The sequence below is a fragment of the Pyxicephalus adspersus genome, chromosome 3, assembly GCF_032062135.1.
Source record: "Pyxicephalus adspersus chromosome 3, UCB_Pads_2.0, whole genome shotgun sequence".
NCBI classification, from domain to species: Eukaryota; Metazoa; Chordata; class Amphibia; order Anura; family Pyxicephalidae; genus Pyxicephalus; species Pyxicephalus adspersus.
In genome coordinates, this window is record NC_092860.1 from 58,080,400 (window position 1) to 58,097,401 (window position 17,002).

The following is a 17,002-nucleotide window of genomic DNA, read 5'->3' on the forward strand; positions in this document are numbered from 1 at the left end:
GGTAGCTGTAGGCTGCTCCTTCTATGCATGCCCGACTTTGGGAATGTATCATCAGGGGCTTTACTATAATGTAAAAAAAGTGCTCAATGCCCAATGAGATCAACACTGGATCGAACCCTGGGCAGCGGAAAGAAGAGGGAAGCTGAGCAAGCGTGGGACTCGATAGGGTTCAGTATGTGGACAGATCAAGTGAATTTTTTTTTCACAAAAGCTTTGTGTTATTTAGATATAGCCCTAGGAGGCGACATCTGAAGTCAGGCTGCATTAACATCGGCAGTAAGGTTGCATTTTCACTTACCGTCTTTTACCAATCTCAGGTGCCTAGCAGTTATCACCGGTTACCAATCCCAGGTGCCTAGCAGTTACCACCGGTTACCAATCCCAGGTGCCTAGCAGTTGCCAAGTAGTCACTCAGGAGGGGTAAATGGCCCATTTTTTACTGCTAATGTGAACCAAACCTAATTTGTTAAACCAAATTGATCACAATATTACACTACTACAAGGGATTACACTATTAAAACATGGAACCCTAGGCAGTTGGATTAAAATACACAGCATTGGACTGTTGGGACATGATACAAAAAAAACAGAAAAACTGTACATTCTAACAAGCCAGCCATTAGAAAGTTAAAACAAAGTATAGGAGGGTAGGTAGAACACTGACACAAAAATACTGGATACATTTGGCATAAATAACTAGGAGCACTAAATTTGCTTTGTCTAGCCCCGCCAGTTTTTTTTACCACCCAGTCACAGTTTCCCCCCACCTTTTTTCACCAGAAAAAAAATTTCTGGTGAGAACATTGTATATATATACACAACTGGGGTCTGCGGGCTTGCCTTGGAGAGACACAGACAGGGGTTTGTTTTAGTGCAGTTTGATTTGGAGAGAGCCCTGCTGGAGAGACAGACAGTTGGTCTGTGAGGGAGCTTGGCTGAGAGACTCAGAAAGTCAGTCTGGGTGAGTGAGCTGAAAAGTGAGCAGAAGGTTGCTGAAAGCTTTGTTTGGAGCTGACAGGGAGAAGCCCTCCAGCTGATAGACAGGAACGTCAGATGTATAGTAAGTGCCGGACAGGTGAGGTTTTCTTTTGCTATTTTTGTTATTTTATCTGCAACCTTCAAATAAAGCTGACTACAAGTCAGCTTAACACCTTTACCTCAGTGTGTGATCTGAATTGGATGAATCAGACACGTGTCCTTTGACCCCAGCAAAGGCGATCCTGACCTTAACCCCTCACAATATATATATATCTATATATTGTGGGATATCACTGGGGGCTGCTCATGCTAACGGGATGTTTACATGGCAGATAAGAGGCAGCAGACTCCAAAACAACAGCAGTTTTATTTATTTAGCCAAATCTCCAGCACTTTAAAGTCAAAACACTTTATATCATGACAATTCTACTCACAGTTCAAGTCTTGTTTGCCCACTGGCTTTCCCGGAGCTCTGTCCCATTCTCCTGCAGCCTGGAACCCACTCTGGCTCCCTTTTCCTGCCAGGAACAGATTCTGGCTCTCTCTCAGCCTGGACCCCTCTGGCTCCCTCTCATGCATGGAACCTTCTTCCTCTCATTCTCTGACTGTTGACTCCAGCCTCTGACTGCTCACTCCAGCCTCTGGCGGCTCTCTGCAGCCTCTGGCTGCTCACTCCAGCCTCTGACTGCTCACACTTCTCAGCCTGGAACACACTGGCTGATCATTTCCCTGTTGCACCTGGGTGCAGGTGCCTATAACCCAAATCAGGGTTTGGTTAGGCCAGGGAACCCACCTTTCACTTCCAATGGCTGGCTCCAGGGCCCTAAAGAACCTGGTTTCTTTTCTAGAAACCTATCCAAACCTATTAACACATTCTTTCCTTGGAGCCTTTCATACACTTTCCCTGACATTTTAGGGATACTAGAGGGTCGCAATATATTTATATATAATCAAATAATTTTCCTTCCAATTTATTTCTGCTTGCAAAATTGTAAAATTGTTTTGCCAGGGTATATATTTAAGGATTTGGGTAAATTTGTCACCTGTTCCTGTAAAATCAAGCACCACACAAATGACTTTTTTAAAATAAGCAGGCAAAATCACATTTTTAGTTGGTTTGGCATTAGCAGCATAAAGGGGTAGAGTTATATCAGCTGCTGCTTATTATTATTAAACAATTATTTACAATGACTTCTTTAGACCTAATTTGTGTTTTCACACTTCAAACCTTTACCTGGGGGTAAAAAAGACTGTCTTTATGAAAACCTACATCAGATGTTAAGGAATGTTAGTGTTAGGAGCATTTGCATGATAACTTTCTGACCATGTCCATGTATTTACTTATCCTACTTCTTTTTGAGAAATTCAGGTAGAATTGAATATTTTCACTTTAAGCATGGCCAAATCCCACAAAGATCTTGTTTCCTGCTATTTCCAGTGCTGATATAGCCTAAGCTAGATCTACTGTAAATAGAGTTGATGTATCTGGGATATTTAAAGTGGTGGATGTCACTGTTGCTGTAATCTCCTATTAAAATATATGAGCTGAAGTAATATTTTATAGATACATTTGCATATTGGGTTTTCAGTTAGTTAGAAGAGAACTACAAATGAGGTCCACTGATGCAGCTTCCTATGATGGTGTGGCAACAATATTGCAGTTCTCTTGAATGCAGAGTTGCTCCTATATAGGCTGTGCCTCTTTAAGCTACAGTTGGATGAACATGAGGATGAACAGGGAACATGTCTATTGGCATTGTGACTATTTATTACCAAGATGTGGCTTGTCAATAAGAATAGTCACTCTTAATACCCATTTCTGAATTATTAGACCCTGTTGCTGAACCCTTCCCACTGTGAGCTGCAGTGTCTGGTAAGGGGAGAATATGAAAAGAATTTATCTATTTATTTATCAGGGAAGGTATAGGAATTTTTTTCTCAAAAAAAATACAAATCCAGTGCAATGCAATAATAGTACATTTAGCACCCAAAGGGTGAGGATAAAGTGAGCGGAAAACAACTTACAATCATTGAACAATACTGCATTTGAAACAAACTAGGAGAACAGACCCCCATGTATGTTGCCTAGCTATAGCATGGGCTGTTAAGTCCATGAGGATGTCGTTGAGAGAGGTCGATCATTATCAGGTATAGAGTCTTTGCCCTCGAGGGCAGATTCCCACACATGTCTATTGCAGGGGACCAGCATAGCTGGGATCTCTTGGTGTATAAAAAAATACAGACTGCATAACATTAGAATCAGCTAGAAAAGAAAAAAAGAAGAAAAAATAGAGATAGGAAGAGAGGAGACGAAAAGAGGATAGAGAGAGAGAAGAAGGCTCGCAAAGGTAAGTAGTGGATTAAGGGTAGGAATGGGGGGGGGTGAGATTGGAAAGATCACCCCTAGTGCCCATAGGCAATTAGCCTGAATGACACTCAGTACATAGGATCCTAGAGTGTCAGGCTCATGCGGTCCCATCCTATTAGCATGTAGTAGTCAATCCAAGGGGACCACACCTTTGGAAAGTGTGTCCTGGTGTCTGTGAGGATTGCTCATTTTTCATTAACCACAACATTTTTAGCTTGACCTGTAAGGCAGTGGGGGTAGCCAACCACCAGGCTTTTGCTAAAACCATTTTTCTGCTGTGAATAAATAGGTCAACAGTCTAAATTAATTAGTTGTAGATTGAGCAGTGCCTCTGCAGGGTTTTTTGAGAAGGACCGGCCTACAACTGTGTAGGCCATTTGATACACCTGAGTCCAAAATCTGCGTATTTTGGGGCATGTCCAACATATGTGAAGTAATTTGCCTGGGGCGACACAACCCCGAAAACACTTGGGACTTTGGTCTGGTTTCATTTTTCCTACTGGTACCAAGTACCAACGCATCATCAGCTTGTAGTTTGTCTCAACAACTGCACTGTTGATGCTGTAGTAGGCTGTAGTTGTCCACATTTGCTCCCATGCTTCCTGCCCCAGGTCCGTTGCCAGGTCCCCCTACCATCATGCCACATAAGGTAAAGATGTTGACGTGTGCTTGCTCACTAAAGTGTCATACAGGGCTGATATGATCCTTTTGGCCAGGGGGTTATTTGTCTATATTTAGCAGGGAGATCGGGCGATAATTGGACCACAAATTTAAATCAGTATCTGGCTTGGGCAACATACATTTGGAGGCCTCCAGTGCGCTAGCACCTATCGCTCCCCCTTTGAGAATGTTGTTAAATAATTGCAATAAGTGTGGTACCAGCACCTCTGAAAAATTTTTAAAGTACAGTCCGAGAAGCCCTTTAGACCCTGTATAGCTCACTCAATCTCTGTTTGTTTTATTGGAGACTCTAATAGATCTATCAATGAATCCGGTAGGTTAGGTAGATGGACGGCTTCAAGGAAGCTTTGCATAGCTGCAGAGCCAGAGGGATTGGGCGATTTGTACAATTCCCTAAGATGTTTGTGGAATTCTTGTAGGATAAGGGTAGGGTTACTAGTGATGCCCGTCCCTTGTACTTTGAGGCGATAGGGTTTAAAGCGGCAGTCTGGTTGGCGTAATCGCCGTGCTAGCATGGTGTGTTGCTCTTTGCTATACAAGTAAAATTTCTTTTTCGACCACCGCAGTTCTTTCTTTGCCAGGGACACTGTATGTAGGTTCAGCTGGGTGCGTACCACCTCCAATTGTTTACTCAATTCCTTTGTGGGTGTGGCCATAAATTTACTGCGTAAATCGGCATAATCACTTTCTAGCTGCGATATTCACGCCAATCTTTGTTTCTTGATCTGGGAGGCAGTCATAAAACGCCTTATGAGCTGCCCAGAGGGTTTCGCTCGAAACCTCAAGGGTATGATTAAGCGTGAAAGAGTCTGAGAGAGCAGTTTGTATTTTCTGGCACACCATGGGGTCGCTAAGTCATTTAGGGACCACCAAAAGGAGTTCAGTTTGGGTAATATTGAGGGGAATGTTGCCATGACCGCGTCATGATCTGACCAGGAGATGGCCACTATCTCACACTTAGTTGCAAGTTGAAATGTGGTACATACAAACATGTGATCTATCCGCATTGTTGGTGCGGGTGCGAAAGATGGCTGTATTCTAGCTTGGATGGGTGTATCTCCCTCCATAAATCCGCCAACATTCCAGAGCGAAATATAGTTAAAAGCTTGCGCAAAGCAGCTGTCTCCTTAAATTGTATTGAGGGGTCTAAGGCATGCTTTTTGTCCAACCACGGCATCAAGGTAGCGTTAGTGTCACCACACATAATCAAACCTCCCTGTTTGTATCTGTACTAATTGGGGAAGTTGCACAAAGAAACCGTTCTGGCTTGTGTTTGGAGCATAGTAAGTGACCAGAGTTACCTTAGCATCGTTGAGGTCCCCCACTAGGATAAGGAAGCGTCCTTCCAGGTCCGCTTTGTTTGTCTAAAGTAAAGGTCAAAGATTAGCGGAACCCAATAAGGACTCCTCTTTGTTTTACTGAAGCATTAGCAAAATACACCACGGGGTAGGAACCATTGAGATACCTGGGGCAGGAGGTGGAGGAAAAGTGAGTTTCTTGGAGGCACAACACATCTATGCTCTTGGAGTGAAAGTGACGAAAAACTTGGAACCTTTTTGTGGGGGAGTTCATACCCTAAACATTAAGGGGGAGAATAAAAGCCATCAGCGTACAGGGTAGGAACTCTCAAACCGGGCGTAGTCACAGGCATAAGACAACAAGGTAGTGTGGGTGACCCAAGGGGCAGGGTGGGGGGGGGGGGATGACACTGTTGGAAATTCCAGGAAAGTGAGCCAGAAAAAAGAGAAAAAAGGGGGGGGGGCTCTAGTGGCCCTAGAAAAGGAATAAGTATAAAACAAACAAAAAACAGAATCATACTCAAAACTTTTGCATGACTGTGCACAAGGGAAATCAAGAACATACAGGGGTGAATCAGGAATAGCCAGATCAACCCCAATAGTTCTCCAGGTGTCTTCCCCCTGAATAATAGGAACAGGGGGACATCTAGAGAGAGGTAGAGTGTAAAGTGACTACCGCAAGGGAAAACAAGGCAACTTGGTAAGACTACTGTAACGTTACATTTACCGGTACATAAATATTAGATTAACATGGTAACAAGTTTTAGATCTAAGATGCAAGTATGAAACACCAGCATTAAACAATATGACTGTCCACCAACTTAGGACTCCGGGTGTGCAAATCAATGTTCATTGTCCATTTTCCAATAATCAATAATAATCATTGTTCAATGTCCATTTTCCAATAATCAGTGAAGGATCAAAGTATCACGGGAGCAGGCTGGATACAAAAACTGAAGGGTAACAAATCCCAATAAACATGGCCCCAATAGGGCTCGAGGATGAAACCATTAGTAGATAAAAAAAAGAGGAAATGTAAATATGTAAATATGCAGAAGATGGCTTCAGGTTACTTTATCCTGCTGGCTGGGACGACCTGCAGCTTTGGAGGAGGTTCCAACTTGGAGCTCTCGACGATCGTGGGGTACGTGGGGGGGGGGGATTCCCGCTCAGGTTCATCCGTCAAAGATGGCAAAGGAAGGCCCAGGGATTGAAAATGGTCAAGTGCTTCTGGAACCGGCGTGATCACTTGAATTCTCCCATTAAAGGGGAATAATAACTTGAAAGCATAACCCCATCTGTATGCGATTTTCTGGTCCTGTAGAATGCGCACATATGGTTTAAGCTCTCTATGTCGCTGGATAGTTGTTGGAGCCAAATCAGCAAAAAGCTGATAGGGATGACTCTGAAAGGACAGGGGCTCTTTAGTATGTGCAACATGTAGCAACTTACCTTTGGACCTGTAGTAGTGAAGTTTAACAAGGATATCACTGGGGGGGCAATCAGGTCTAGTCCTGGCTAGCGTACGGTGAATCTGCTTGAACTCTACTTGTTCAATCGGCAACTCAGGACACAGTTCTTGGAACAGCGCTGTGACCATGGGAGTTAAATCCACTATGGACTCAGGCAGCCCCCTAACTCTTACGTTTGAGCGGCAGGATCTGTTCTCTTGATCCTCTAATTTGTAATGTAGTTCCTGTATCTCGTTTCAGTTGGTCCAGGTATTCTTCAGGGGGCAGAACTGTCGTCACATCATCCATACGATGTTCAAGCTGAACTGTTCAGTGGCCTATGGCACCCAGCTCTTTAGTAAAGTGGTCTGTGATTTCCTTAGATGTGGCATCCAAAGCTGTGTGCAGTACTTGGAATTTTTCCAGCATGGTATCTTGCACAGAGGGCAGTTGATGCGAAGATTGTGAAAGAGAGCTATCCAGGAACTCACATCATCCGGAGCAGCCACCGCATTGTCTGAGGAAAGCTGGTCAGCGCCATCTTGCTGGAAGCTCTCAGCAGGGCAGCTTTAGCAGTCTGCTTGGCTGGCTTCTTCTTGTTGCGGGAGGTCATTGATTTAATCACCGCTACGTGCCCTGGAGGTCTAGGAGACAGGAAGGAGGTGGAGAGGCCTGGTAACACCGGTAAATGTGCTTGTGAAAGCCTTTGATTTCCCCTCACAGACATTAGCTGGCTCACAGTGCGTCCATCAGCCGATCCTGCGCATGAGCACTCAGGGAGTTTTTTTTATATAAAGGTTGTGTCACATAGTAACTGAACCTTGGTGCTTGTTTATGATGTGATTCTGGGGATTTAGTTGTACTTAGTAAGTGTGTTTTAGGCTATAACAGATTACTGTACATGTAGACATTAATACATCCAATTATACAAGCTAGAAATGCATTTCTGAAAACATAGAATCTATGTCACTTCAGTTTATGAAATAAAAATATTATTTACCGGAATCAAACACCACATTCTTGTTTTAGTAGCACTATTGTTCCTGACATAATATTTAATTGAACCTAAGCTCAAATAGCTGCTTTTGCTTTCAGGAAAGAGCAAGCAATGCTCGTTTAAGTCAGAGAATTTACCTTTGTGGTCATGCCTGTTTTGTACAGTGACGGTATATCATTGTGAAAGCAATTTACTGTGAAGCAAAGTAAAAAAAAAATACATTTGTAGGTAACATTGTCTTTCAAATGCTGCTACTGCTTTATTCTTTTAAAGTGTATCAAAACCCCCAAAACAAAATGTTAGATAAAGGAGCTTATCAGTCTTTAGTTTAACATTTTTAGACTTTTTTCTGTTCATTTAGTGATCCTGCCAGTAACCCCCTTTGTATTTTAGGCTGAATACACTCACTTATCCACTGAATCTAAGAACAGCATATACCTCATTGGAAAGCAGCTTTGTCAACCTGTGGGGAAAGTAGATTTAGAAGAACTAATATTATTATTTACTTTGAAACTGTATTTATAAAGCACCAACATATTACACAGAGATGTTCATTAAATAGGGTTTGCAATTGACAGACAGATACAAACAAAAAAGAGCTTACAATCTAAGCGACTAGTATATTTCAATGTTCATTAGAAAAAAGAAAGCTAACCTTTGCAAGTACCCCATAAAGTTTTAAATGGTTTGCCTTAACCCACTTTTGATGAACAGCTTGGCCTGGCAACTGTGTTACAAAGTAGACAGACTGCATCATGTATGTTATTTTTTATTTTGGTCATGGGTCATCCTTTAGGCATTCCAGTCTCAGTCCTTTCTATTTCTAACTTTCTTACATGTTTAAAACTTGATTATACCCTTCTTGGTCGATATACCTCTTTACTAAGTAGCAGTAGTGTTGGTAGTAAAATTCAGGCTGTCCTTATTTTCGACCCAAACATGGCTGTTCGAATTCGGATAGACCCGACCCGAAAAACAAGGGATTCGACTGCAAAAATTCGAGAAAAAAAAGTTTAAAAAAAAAAAAAAAATTATTTCTAAATAAATTTAATTATTGTGTTACTAATTAATTAGTGTGTGTTTTTTTATTTTAACTAGTTTTTATTTTTTATTTTTTACAGGTTATCCGACAATGACATTATGAATCATATTGTCATTGTGGGATTCCCGGACCGTGGGAACTTTGCGGTTACAGCTTATTGGAAGCATGTGCCTTCAATAAATTGTAACCGCAGGCAATACCAGGGCAATAAAGGTTCAATGGAGATATGTATCTCCATTCATCACCTCTACTGCTGGCTGAGAAATAGGAAACCCTGATGACAGCTCCTCTAGGGCTGCGGGAGCAATCAGGAGAGTTGAGCTGTCAGCATAGTAAAGCTCCGCTGACTGCTCTGCTCCCTGATTGGCTGAGGAGAGGGAAATCCTGATGATGCTTGAGCTGTCATCAGGATTTCCCTTTCCTCAGCCAATCAGGGAGCAGAGCAATCAGTGGAGCTCTGCTATGCTGATGGCTCTGCCCCCCTGATCACTCTCGCAGCCCTGGAGGAGCTGTGACATGTGTTCTGTATCTGTAATACATGTCACAGCTCCTATAGGGCTGTAGGAGTAATCAAGGGACCAGAGCTGTCAGCTGAGGAAAGGGAAATTCTGATGATGCTTGAGCTGTCATCAGGGTTTCCTATTTCTCAGCCAATCACAGAGCACTAGAGATGAATGGGCACAAGTCTCCCCATTCATGTCTAGTGCTGAATGGCTGAGAAACGTAAAACCTTAGCCAATCACAGAGCACTAGAGGTGAATGGAGAGGCTTGTCCTCATTTAACCCCTAGTGCCCTGCGATCCTTCACTGTCAGGAAGATTCCCAGGGCTGTGTTCATTGCAGCCCTGGAAATCATCCTGTCATTGGGATAACCTGTAAAAAAAAAAGTTTAGTTACACAAACACACACACATTTAATAAAATAATTTAACATTAAAGCCTTGTCCTATTTTTTACATATATTTTAACCTTTTCAGGGAATGAGTAAGGGGTTTTATGTACCCCTGTACTCATTCTCCAGGGTGGGGTGGTGGAGACTTGGGAGTCTCCTTATTAAAAAGGGCATCCAGATTCCAAAGTCCTGCTAAAAACCTTTATAAAAGCCCTGTTGGGTTAGCACAATTTATTTAATATCAGTTATGTCTCACCAACAATAATGCTTTACCAGTATATACTGGTATATGTATACCATAGATGAGGTCATCCTAAAGGAATGCAGCATATCCTGTAAGGTTTAAGGGTGATTATGGGTCAGTACTGGCCAAACCTGGCCATTGTCTTAGTTCCTTCCTGAGTAGTTAAAAACACAGAGCCATACCTAATGAAGGAGTCTTGACCAGAGCTTGCTGGATGCAACATGTTTCTTTGATCATCTGCCAAGTTATTGATTTCCAGCAGAATCTTTGGGTGAATTCAGTTTTCTTCCGCAGCTAAGTATCTTTTGTTACCGCTTATTAATTGTTATTACAGTATTGCTTTGTTTTGTCTATCTTATTATTAAATATTATTAATCGTTCAAGTCTTTGTGTTATCTCTCTTTGTACACTTCAAATTGAACCCATCAATATTTGCATAAACTGTCACAAATTATATCCGTGACATAACAAGCCCCCATTGTTTTCAATGGAAGCTTTCATAAAAGCTTAAAAACGCTTGAAAAAGCCTCCATTGAGTTCAATGGAAGTGTTTTCCCGTGTTTATCCAGCGTTTTAATTTTTTAAACGTTGCAAGCAACGTTTAAGATAACGCTCAAAAACGTGCCTGAAGGAAACGTCCTGGTGTAGATTAGCCTATAGGAATGCATTGGGACTTCAAACATGGGCTTTAAGAGCCTCAGGTTAAACGCTGGGGAAACAGTCTGTGTAGTCTAAGCCTTAAACGCTGCTGACCGTTTGAATTCGGGTGGACCCGCCCCGAATTTTGCAGAATTTGAATCCCCAAATTCGACCCTCCCACAATGCCTAGGGACCTCCCCCATGATGCCTAGGGCCCTCCATGTTTGTTGTGGCAGGCAGCCGATTGGCTGTCTGTCACTGCATGCCACACAGGCAGCCATTGGCCTATATAAGGCCAGGGCGTGCCTGCATTTACCACTTCTGACAGAGATTTGCCGATAGCATCACAACCTTTCTGTGCTGCTTGACTTGCTTTGTCAAGTGAAAAAAAAGTGCTTTACTTTGTTAGACTGTGTCACACTAACACTATTAGTCAGATAGATTGTTGAATTGTACTGTATTGGTGCAAACCTGAAATCTACTGTACTCAGATAGGTAGAGTGTTTCACTGTTAGCTTGATAGATAGCTAGATAGATAGATACATTGATAGATCGATAGATCGATAGATAGATAGATAGATAGAAAACTAGATAGATAGATAAATATTCAGTCAGTGTGTTACATACACGCAGCCAGAGGCAGGGTCCCCTCGCTGACTGCGTGCACAGTATCAGACTTGTACTGAGAGACAGACACACAGACGCAGTGTATACTGCAGTATATAGTTTGTATACTGTGCTGCATATTACAAGCGTCACCACTGAAGCAAAGTGCTGCATGCAACAGAGCGCACTTGCATTTTTTGTGTCAACCCCCCCCCCATCCCCCAATCAAAAAATCCACTTACTGTACAAATTGACATATACATATAGCATATTAGCTACAAAGTATTTTGCAGGGTGTCAAGCTACATGAATAAAAACATTTCTACAATGTCTGGCCAAAGAGGAAAGGGCAGCTTTGGCAGGGGTGGCAAGCAAACTAGTATGAGTTTGTTTTTAGCTGCAGACCCAAGAACAAAAAGCGCTGCTGTTGGTGGTGGGCGTCCATTATTGCCACACCAGGCACAAGATGTAGTGGAGTACATGACCCAGCCTGGGTCTAGTGATTCTACACCCCCACTTCATCCCAGTCCCAGACACAGGCCTTACAGGTGTCCCAAACAGTCCATGATACACCTGTTCCTCCTAGTTCTTCATCAGCGACTGGAAAGTCACGTGTACGGCAGTATGTAGAAGAGTCCCACCGAGGAGTTGGCGGAACTACAAGCATTCATTGAAGATGCTCAGTTGTTTCAGTCATCTGACGAAGAGAGTCAGTTCACAGGCTTTCCCCCCAGTTACTTTTCACCAGAACACTCTGAGCCAGACGAGCCAATTCAAACTTGCTCCAAAAGGCCGCTGCTTCCTTTCGGCACATGTAAGAAAACTGTCTCATCTGATGATGATGATGATGATGATGATGATGTCCTTGATCCGACATGGGGCGAACAAGGAGATCATCATAGGCAGGAAGAAGAGGAGGAGCAGGAGGAAGAAGAGGAGGAGGAGGTTGCAGAGCGCCCTCAAAGGGGGAGAGGGAGGAAGAGGGTAAAAGTTGCCCACACTCTGCATTCTTCAAGTACCAGTGAGGCAAGTCATAGAGGTAAATCGTCGGAAGCTGTCACCACAGCTATGCCTCAACAACCGCAGACCGCCACCACGAGCACCAGCTCCAGAGCACCTTTCGACCCAGTTAAATGTTCGCCAGTGTGGGCATTTTTTAATGTCCATAGTGATGACAACACTATGGTCATCTGTAAACTGTGTGCTCAACACTTGAAACGAGGCAAAAACACAAACAAACTTGGAACAAGTTGCATGAGCACTAATTTAAAAAGCCACCACCCAGTAAACTGGCAGGAACACCTGGTCAAAGCACAGAGCTCTGTGGGACCACCTCCGCCCAAGAAGCAAGCTCAAACTGCTCGATCCTCCTCTGCTGCCTTTCCTCCTTCTGCCACCAAAGTCCGCACCACGCGATTCTGGTAAGTAATCGGTGGGTGGCTTATTTGCGGGGGGGGGGCTTATTTTTCATTTTTACCTAAAAAGGGGGGGCTGTCTTATTTGATGGCCCTGCCTTATCATCGGGGAAACACGGTAGTAGCAGGTAGGGACATATTGGAATCTCGCTCATCTATTCATGTCTCCAATAGCTACAGCTTCTACACTGTCCATATAGGCGAGGGCCTCAACCACTAATGCCATCCTTGCTCCGTCTCAGGGTCCACCGCCTCCTCCTCCCAGTACCCAGCTCTAGATGCCAGACTAGACTCCAGCTCAACAGGGTCTTCTTTCCCCGCTGATTCCTCCAAGCCCAATCCCTTTCATGTGGTTTCGCTACATAGTAGCAGGTGGGGATATATTGGAATCTCGCTCATCTATTCCTGTCTCTAATAGCTACGGCTTCTACACTGTCCATATAGGTGATGGCCTCAACCACTAATGCCATCCTTGCTCCGTCTCAGGGCCCACCGCCTCCTCCTCCCAGTACCCAGCTCTAGATGCTAGATCAGACTCCAGCTCAACAGGGTCTTCTTTCCCAGCTGATTCCTTCAAGCCCATCCCTTTCATATGGTTTCGCTACATAGTAGTAGGTAGGGACATATTGGAATCTCGCTCATCCATTCATGTCTCCAATAGCTACGGCTTCTACACTGTCCATATAGGTCATGGCCTCAAACAATAATGCTGTCCTTGCTCCGTTTTAGGGCCTACCACCTCCTCCTCCCAGTACCCATCTCTAGATGCCAGTTAACAATGCCATCCACACTACTCAGGGCCCACCGCCTACTCTTTCTGCTATTACTGCTGCTGCCTGCCCACTGTTCAGTACCCAGCTCTAGATGCCAGGCTAGACTCAAGCTCAATAGGATTTTCTTTCCCCACTGATTCCGCCAAGCCCCATTTCCTTTCATGTTCTTTCACTCGATAGCAGGCCCTGAGACGGAGTGTGGAAGGCATTAGTAACTGGCATCTAGAGCTGGGTGTAGTGCATCTTTAATGACACCCCAAAGTGTGTAATCTGAAATTTGTGATTGAATGTAGAAGGCCACGTCTTCTGCTTCATCCATCGGTACCACGCTTTATCAGACTGAATTTCTGTGTATGTTACCCCGAAACTGGGACGTGGGACAGCAGTCCCTCTGTATATGTTGGGGGGATGAGATGGGAAACACCGGTATATTTAATGGGAACCAAGAGGTCCTGGATGACCACATTGAGCCATAAAGTTATTGAGCTCAATAGACGTCCGGAGATTTCTCCACAACAAGTATGTGGCCGTCCTGGGAGACTCCATTCAAAGATCCGTCATCAAGGATCTTGTAAATATACTGCAGAATGATGACTTTCGGACTGAGAAGCAGCTGAAAGGGAAGGGTGACATTTCATTTGCAAACGACATGTTGGGGGATCTCTGGGTGAAATGCACAATGCCATAATTTACCTCCAAGTGCGTCATTACAGAACTGACCACCAACTTGTACGGTTCTATTTCCTGACCCGTGTTTCTTCGGAATACATAGGGAGCGTGCTGGCCAACATCCAACATGGACCTCAGCGCGACGTCATTATCAACTCGTGTATATAGGATGTTAGCAGGTATCAACCTGGACCACCTTTTTTTTCGGCTCACTGAGGTGCTGAGCCCCAAATGTCTAGTGATATGCAACACGTCCATGTCTGTTTCATCAAAGCTGGTGAAGTGCTAGAGTACCCAATTCCTAATGTGCGCTGGGACATCATAGAAGGGAATTTCTACAGCGACACACTGATTTGCACCAGATTTGCACCAATTGGTGATTGACTTGCACTTCCACTTACGCTTCAAGCTGCGTTCCATGGTTAAAGATGCCACCCACTCAAATCAGCTGGCTCATCGGAAGTATACCTGCATCCTGATGGCTCATATTGGTTAAGCCTGGGGCGTGCAGCAGGACCAGCAGGAAGAGGAGGCGGTGGGCTCTGAGACGGAGCGTGGACAGCATTGGTAACTGGCATCTAGAGCTGGGTACTGGGCAGGCGGCAGCAGTAACAGCATGAGGAGGAGGTGGTGGGCCCTGGGACAGAGCAAGGAGGGCATTAGAAGTTGAGGCCATCACCTATATGGATAGTGTCGAAGTTGTAGCTATTGGAGACATGAATGAATGAACGAGATTCCAATCTGTCCCTACTGAGATTGGAATCTCGTTCATCCATTATTGTCTGACCTGATATGTCTTTGCTCTCCCAGACCTTAAAATGAAAGTGAAATCAGAAGCAGCAGGTTAATAGGTTTACCTTTTTATCACCTCTGCTGTCTCCTATTTGCATGCTTTGTGCACTGCAGTTTTTTTTTTAATTTTGCACAATAACAAAAACAAATATTGAACTAATTAATATTTATAAAAAGTTTAACTATTAAAATTTTCATTGCTTAGGACAGTGATTATAGCACCAGGAATTAAGCCTAGTTTGTATGACTTGCAGCCACCTCAAAGCTTTCAGCAAGTGAGCTGTTTTAGGAAGTGCTTGCCTGAGCCAGGAGTCAACTTGCTCAGGATAGTTAGAGGAAGCCATAAAGGAGAGAACACACACTCAAACCCTCCTCTGTGGCTCATATTTTAAAATGTTCTGCTCTTAGAAAGAAAAATGTGATTATGTACAGTGTTTGTAACTCTATTATGAAAACTTCAGGGGATGTAAAATGCATTTCATCTACACTTTGCTACCACAAAAGGGGTTATTCAACGTCCATGTAATAGAAAATACAAAATAGCAATAAAAAATACAAATATATATATATATATATATATATATATATATATATATAAATAAATAAAGTAAAAATCACCCCCCAAAAATATTGAAGAAAAATTGTGCTACATATTAGGTACTGCTATTCACACTGGAGTGACAGCAATAATTTTAGGAACAGACCTCATTATTAACTTTAAACTGATGATCTGTAAAGAACAAAGCATTCCTTTTGGAATGTATTATATTTTTTGCTATTTCATGGGTGATTTTGATACCGGGCATGTTTGTAATCTTTTTTCAGTGTGACCTCTTCTTTAATATTTTACAAATTTTGCATATTACAATTGGGAATTATATTGTCTTTGTGTGCACGTTTACTGTATTTTACTGAAAGATTTATGTTTCACAATTTATGTTTTTATTCTATGGGGTCTTTGGTTTGAAAAAATATATAATGTTTTAAGGGGTTTTAAAAATGTTCAGGCTTAAAATGTGCATTTTAACATGTTTGCAAAAAATCAACAAAATTGCTCTGGCAGTAAAAGATTTGGAGGTTAGAAAAAAAGAGATTTTCAAAAATCAGAAGGAAATTATTGGTTATTGGGAAGTACAAGTTAATTAGGGGCAGTCAGGATAAACCAACAGGTAATTAAAGGTTAAATAATAATAAATTAAATAATATAAATTAACTAATAAAAAAATAATTTGGATTTGAAGGCATAGGTGTAATTTCAAAAGTGTAATTAAAAGCATTATTTTGTATCTCTTTGCAACTGATGATCTTACACAGTGCTGTCATTCTTCTAGGAATTGCCAGCAAGTGCAAGAGGAGAAGAGGTTGTGGGATAAAAGGACTAGGTGTACTAAACGCACCAACCATACCATCAGGGCTACAATAATTTGTTTAATTTAAATCTATCTGGTGTTTGGCTTTAAATATACGATAACCTGTCAAAAAACATATTTCTTCTTAACAAAAGTTATATATATTAATATATATATATATATATATATATACACATACATACATACATACATATATATACACATACGGAGACATAGTTCCTAGGATCTCTGTAAAGGAAAAAGGAAGGTTAATGCATTCCAGAGGCTAAACCGGTACTTTATAACATGCATTCCTAGCAATCAAAGTAAGCTGGTAGAAAATGGTACCTTTGCATTTACCAAGCACAGGGCCAATGTCAAGCACTCAGCTGTGGTAGAAATCCACAGGAATACATTAAATATTTTTTCTCTGCAATTTCTCTCTGAGGAACAAGCACACACCTAAGAATGCTTTTTTTCCACTGGGCACATTATATGATTGCTAGTTACAAAATATATAAATAAATGCAAAAATTCTATATCTGCAAAGAAAAAGGAAATTGATCCTGTCTGTCGTTGAAGATACATATATATGTATTTTAGATGTAATATATTTTATATGTGTGATACTTCCCTTACTTCTCCTCTTCTCTTCTCCTGTATCACTGTCTGTATCTGTCTGTAATTTGCAACCCCTATTTTATGTACAGTGCTGCGTAATATTCTGTATAAATACTGTTTATTAATATATTTAATATTTTTAATAATATTAATAATAATATTAACAACAATATTAATATATATCCTAA